This window comes from Dipteris shenzhenensis, chromosome 3, assembly GCF_047967505.1.
Source record: "Dipteris shenzhenensis isolate YYH24624 ecotype China chromosome 3, Dip_SZ_1.0, whole genome shotgun sequence".
Taxonomy (NCBI): domain Eukaryota; kingdom Viridiplantae; phylum Streptophyta; class Polypodiopsida; order Gleicheniales; family Dipteridaceae; genus Dipteris; species Dipteris shenzhenensis.
In genome coordinates, this window is record NC_141598.1 from 61,835,274 (window position 1) to 61,841,644 (window position 6,371).

Sequence of the window (6,371 nt, forward strand, 5' to 3'; positions counted from 1 at the left end):
TACCATGTGAAGATAGTGGGAGAGAGGGAAGGAGTCTCACTTACGGCTTTCTCACATGCACAATGGTGGAATACACACAAAGGTGGAGGCTGAAAACAGTTTTCCTCTTCTTAGTTGTGAAAGCCAAAAGGAACTCTAGTATAAAGAAATAGAAGAACCCTATATGTGGGTCTCAAACCAAACTCAACTAACTAAGGTGGCATACTAACTGAGCCACAAACTAGAGTAGATAAAGATAGCTATCATCCAGCTATTATTCGTGGGCGGTGTACCAACCGTCTGTGCAGCTAACAAGTCGGTGACATAAATGCACAACGGTCACCCTGGCATATCACGAGTGGAGCTCGATATCTCAACAATGGGTGGTGAGTGATGATAAATAGTTGTACCTTCCACTTCATTATAAGTTGTACCTTCCAATATGTCATAAGTTGAGTGTGAGTCTATTACGGAAATTATATTTCTGGTATATCTTGCTTTGGACATTATTATTTTAGTCAAGTGTGACTATGGCAAAGTACTGCATAGCTCACCGGACGCAGTAGGGGTCATAGTGGATCCTTTGTGTGGTTAGTTGGGGATGCCTAACTAGCTTGTGTTTTAACATGCTAGATGGTCAGTATTGTGGGTGATTCCATGTTAATACTGATGTCGCTAGTGTTATTGGTGTTGTGCTTGATTATTGTGCTTTGAGCGCGGTTATGTTGGGATCAATTGATTCGGTGATTCATTCAATCGATTGTTAAAACTAATGTAATTGGCAGCTTGAGTACAAGTGATGGATCTCATAGTGAGGATTGGAGTTAGTGCGAGGGTACCGTGTCGCACAGCGCATTATATATGGCCATGGGCCAACTTTGTATTTGCTTTATTATTGCAAGTTTGAGCAATATATTTTGTAGTGGACATAATTCATTTTTGGGCCCTAAGATGGCTATGTAAAGCAAATCCCTCATTTTGGAAGAGAGGGATATTTTTGGCTCCTTGGTGCTTTTATGAAATATCATAAATACTCTAGATGAGGAAGTGTGAGCCACTCATCTAGGGGGGGAGATTGTCCCCAGTCTCCTGTCGTTTTCATGGTGTGATTGTGTTCTTCTTCTCCAATTGATTAAGTGGTGAATTTGTGTGAAGAGAATTACCTTTTGGTTTCAGAGTCTCTCCCTATAGAGTGTATGAGCATTGTATGTTACATGTAGAAGAGAGATGTGTGTGTAAAAGAGAGATTGTGTGTGTGTGTGTGTGTGTGTGTGTAAAGAGAGAGAGAGAGAGAGAGAGAGAGAGAGACCAGATGGACAGACAGACAGACAGACAGACAGAGAGACAGAGAGAGAGAGATGCACGATGTAAATTGTGTAGAGAAAACTCTCTCTCAAAAGTAGCAATCAATTCTACACACAACAAACTTGCTTGATCCCATAGTCTTATGTTCTTATTCTTATGTTTCTTATTTGTCATATTGCTAGTAGAGGAGCATCCTAAAGTCGAATTTGATCTCGACCTCTTCTGTAAAGTTGTAGATCATAATTTCAGTTTTACAACAAAAAAAAGAGCTCCTCGGTTTAGAAGCAAAAGTTATGGTCGAAATAGTGAGTATTGTTTTTATCCAAGAAAGGTGCAACCTAGTTTTCCCCTCTTTTAGCTGGCTTTTCCACTTTATCCTTCTTTTCTTGCCCTTCACGAGATTAGACACTTTAAGTCATACAATGAAACCAATGCCTAGTAATTGCCAGCCCCAAACAAAATGGCTAAAGTCTCAAGCCTTAGATTCTTCATCGATACCTTGTGTTCCACCATGAAAAAATCCCAAGAACAAAGAGAGCAAGGAAAACATAGTGGCGAATTGGAATTGGACGTTGATACCCAACTGAAGGGGTAATCAACTCCCCATATCATGTAATCTTTCATATCATTTGTCCTCAAAGTAAACTGTTGAGCCTAATCTTATTGAAGTGTATTTAGATCCACCACATTCTCCCCTTCCTAGGAGGGAATAATAACTAAGAAAAGTGTAGGCCAATGGAGTAGCAGGGTTTTCTTCCACATAGTTGGAAATGTTGAGGAGAGAAAGGATACATGCCAAAAAGACTACATAGGGGCCCCAAAGGAGATTGGTAAAGGAATATCCTCATCCATAGAGTTCATTTCCAATGCCTTGATTAGGATTGCAAAAAGGTTTTGAGTATGTATGGAACTCATTTAGAATTCTATTGCTATATTGCATTTTGATCCCATTTCTATGTTGCACTTTTGAGCATCTATGTAACTCATTCTATTGGATTCCATTTTGGCATTGCACTTTTGCTTCTCCTGGGTTCTTGTTGGCCTTCAAATAACAAAAACTAAATGTTCTATCAGCCTTAGCAAAGCAATGATTGTGATATGCTTGCTTAGAGTGATATTGTTTGAGTATTAGGAACAACGTTTGCTTTATTTGTATCCTTAGAGTTTTGCAAATGAATCATGATCGTGGTAGATGTATCTTGTTGATGTGATTATCATACACGTTTATATGTTGTATCAACTTGCTACTAACTATGGACTTCATTGTCAACATTTGTTCAATTTGGTAAGGACGATGGTGACAAATTGAAGTGGCTCCAATAATTGTTGGATTTCACTAAAGCTTTGGTGGATTGGTGAGGCATTATTAATTTAGCTCTAAGTAGGTGGTACATCAAGCCCATGTTCATACAATGGTGGAGCCACTATGTTTTCTATGTTCATGTTCATGGTTTTAGGATGTTTTACACTTGCCAATGGGATTGTTCATAACACAAGCACCATGTTGTGCAATGATTTACAACAACAATGATCTCCTAGTGGCCTACAAAATGTTGTTGGTTGCATCTTTCTCATTGAGAGCAAAGTGGCCGTTTTCTTGCGGCTAGCATTTGGGATGAGTTTTGTGCACTTGTTAGAACAATTGGGGTGTGAGGTTTCCACAAATCTAGGTTTGTGATGCAATTTGTCAAGCTATTTAGTGATGATGTTCACATGTTTTTTCAATTGTGGTTATTACAATTTGTTAAAAATTATAATTACCTTAAATTCCCCCTGTCATTCAGAACAGCATTTGAAGGCCAATCATCCTAAATATTAGCCACTATAGATTCATTATCAAAGTTTGTAGAGAGACGCATTTTCATATTTTATGGGACTATGTCGCATTGAAGCCTGTCTGCAAGAGAACTATGAGTTGTTTTAGTACGATGCAATTGGCTTTTCCATTAAGATGGTAAATGGCGTTACTAGGAGATAAAGACTCCTTGAATGGTGCATTGTGGGAGGTAGTGAGAGCACTTATCTTGTATTATATTTGGAAGTCCCATAATAGTTCAATTTTCCAAAAGAATAGAAAGGTAGGAATCTGGTATAGAGATCTTGAAGAGTCCTTAAAAACAGTTTTTGGGTGTTTAAGAGGAAGAAACAAGTGTTTTAGGCTGGTAAGCCTAGTTATCAATATGCGTTGTAATTCACCTTGTAACTCATTAGAGGAGGCAGCCTATTTTACCAAAGTAATAAAGCTATATATTTTCTCACAAAAAAAAAGCATTACCTTGAAATATATGATCCAAATATTTTTTTTTTTAATGAACACATTTTCACTGATTATAGGGTGGACATATAACATTTTCAGTAATTTTACTGCGAAAAGGAGAAGGATCTACATCGCTGGTGTATGCATAATATTTTCATTTCTTGGATTGCAATACAAGTATGAGAACGATTGGCCATTGACATCTAGGTAATATGCCACTATCTTACACATTTGCTATTTTTCACTCGACTTCTTCAAGATAGTACTATACATGACTTCCTCAAACATGGAAGGACTTGTTCCCTCAAATTATAAATTTTTAGGGAAGGAAGTGTGCCACCTCACCGTGCATGGTTATAATAATTATGTTATAATAATTATGTTACAGCTCATTCTTACAAAATGTACGAAACTTTGTTCTCTTTCCTCCCCCAAGATATATTGTTCAATATAAATTCTTATAACTTTTTGTATGTGCATCTTAAGGTGCAACATGCTATCGCTTCCTACTCTTCAACTTGCTACTATCTACTTTTGTGAGGTATTTTGCTACTATCTTATGCTTTCACCTTTTCCTTCGTCCACTATTCACTCCAATTACAATTCTTAGGAAGAATATGCCAATTACACTGCCTCAATTTATATTGCCTCTTTCTAAACGCAGACAACAATTATTTTCGCATCTTGTGATAAGCTTGATAGCTATGCACATACTTGTAACTCTCATGGAAGCATAAAGGATTATCGCGACATGATGCCTAGTTGTAAGGAGGATGTTCAACAAGCGTATCGTTGCGCCTTCTCTCCTCTACATTGATTTTACGAGGATAAAAACGCATCCCTCGTTCAATATTCTTCCTTCATTTTCTCTCCCTCTGCATTTTTGTCTACTTTTGTCCTACCCACAATTGATAGACAAGGATGAAAGTTGGCTATACGAAACTATGGGGTCAGTTGAGGGGGGATATGAGGAGACTCCCTTGTGTTAAGGAAAATGAATTGACGAGTTATTGTGGTATCCTTGTGTCAAGGAAAATGAAGTGAATGAAAGATAATCACATTGAGCTTAACTTTATTCCAAATCATTTTTTAGTTATTTTCGCCCATGGAGGCTAATTAACCTATGTTTATGCATGGGTTAATAGGTTAATCTTTTAAGCATATGCCTAAGAGAGGTGCACATTATATGTGATATTCAAGAAGGGATTTGAACCAATAATCTTGTGTTTCACACACGTGAGCTCTAAACAACTCTAAAGATAACTTATCTTTAATGCCCCCTTCATCACTGGTCCAGTTTCTCTCCCACATCCCAATTAGCTCCCTCTTTAATGCCCCCTACCCTCCATCTTTAACCTATTAACCACGGACACAAAAAAAAAGGAGAGGATACGTGGCAGCTTGGAGGAGAAGAATTTGCCACGTGTTACAAAGAAGGAGCTCTTGGAGGGGGGGAGGTGGAAAGACAAGAGGCAGGCTTTGGGGAGGAGGCTTGGAGGGAGGGGAGGTGGTAAGACAACAGGCAGCTTTAAGGGCAAGGAGGAGATAGAAGGTCAATGGAATGGAGATGGAAGGTCACCTTCGGGAGATGGAAGGTCACCCTCGGGAGATGGAAGGTGTCAGAGCCATGGGTTAGACTTGGCCAGAATTTAAGAATCAAAGATCCACTTTCAGATGGGGAGTGGTTGAGGATGGTCATGCATCTTTGCCCGTGCAAAGCACGGGTTCAGTACTCGTTACTTCAATTGAAACTCCTCCCCTCCCCCTTAATCATGGCCTTGCCCTCTTCCTTTTCCCATTTTTCAATGTGAGGGGGGATACCCATGTGCATATTTTAACAAGGAGAAAATTTCACTAGGCCTTCCAAAGGCCATGAGATGTGACAATCCTCTCACCCTTAGATTATGAGAGCCCTTAAAGCCCCTCTCATGTTATAGCATTCTTTCAAGGCCCTTGCACAATTCCCATAATAAGAGCATCCAAAATAAAGGCTATGCCAAACAAGGTGAAAATTTCACTAGGTGTGCAAAAGGAGATGGGACAAGCTCACCCTTAGATTAGAACAACCTTTAAATCCCCTTTCAAGTTATCCTTCCTGTGATAGCATCATTTAAGGGCAACCTCACCCTCTCATGTTATCCTTCCATGATAGCATTCATTTAAAGCCCTTGGAGGATAGAGAAAGGCAAGAGAAACGCTTAGGCATTTGCCTTATTGTCCAATAGCAATAATGCATTTCCCAAAATTCTAAAAATGCCTAATTTATTATGCTTTGCCAAATTGAAGAATTGCTAAGGTTACAGAGGGCAAGCCCAAAAAACAAAAGTAATTAAAAAGGGCAAAGGGCAAAAAGGGAATAAATATCTGTTGAGGTCATAACAAGAAGTTGAATATGATTCATCGGGTTGAGAGAGAGAGAGAGAATAAGAAGCAGCAGGAGAGAGAGAGAGAGAGAGAGAGAGAGAGAGAGAGAGGGGGGGGGGGGGGGGTTGGGGAAAAAATAATGGGACCAAAATAGCAACAAGAGAAAAAGGGGGATGAAAAAGTGGAGCCTCAATTACAAGTCGAATGCCAAGTCATGGAAGATTTAAAACTTACTCGAAATAGGCTTTTAGCTTCTTACACAAATCCCCATCACTAAGGCCTAGCCCAGGCAGGCCAACAAAAAGTACAAGCCAACAGTGCAAAATGTTTTTGGCCTGCCCAGAGGGAGAGGCTATAGTAATCGTTTTGCACTCTCAAAGATGATTAAATTCCTATCTGGGGCTGGCTGGATGGTAGAATTTCACTGGTGGTGGATTTTCTTTGTTGACTCGTGCAAACGGGTGTC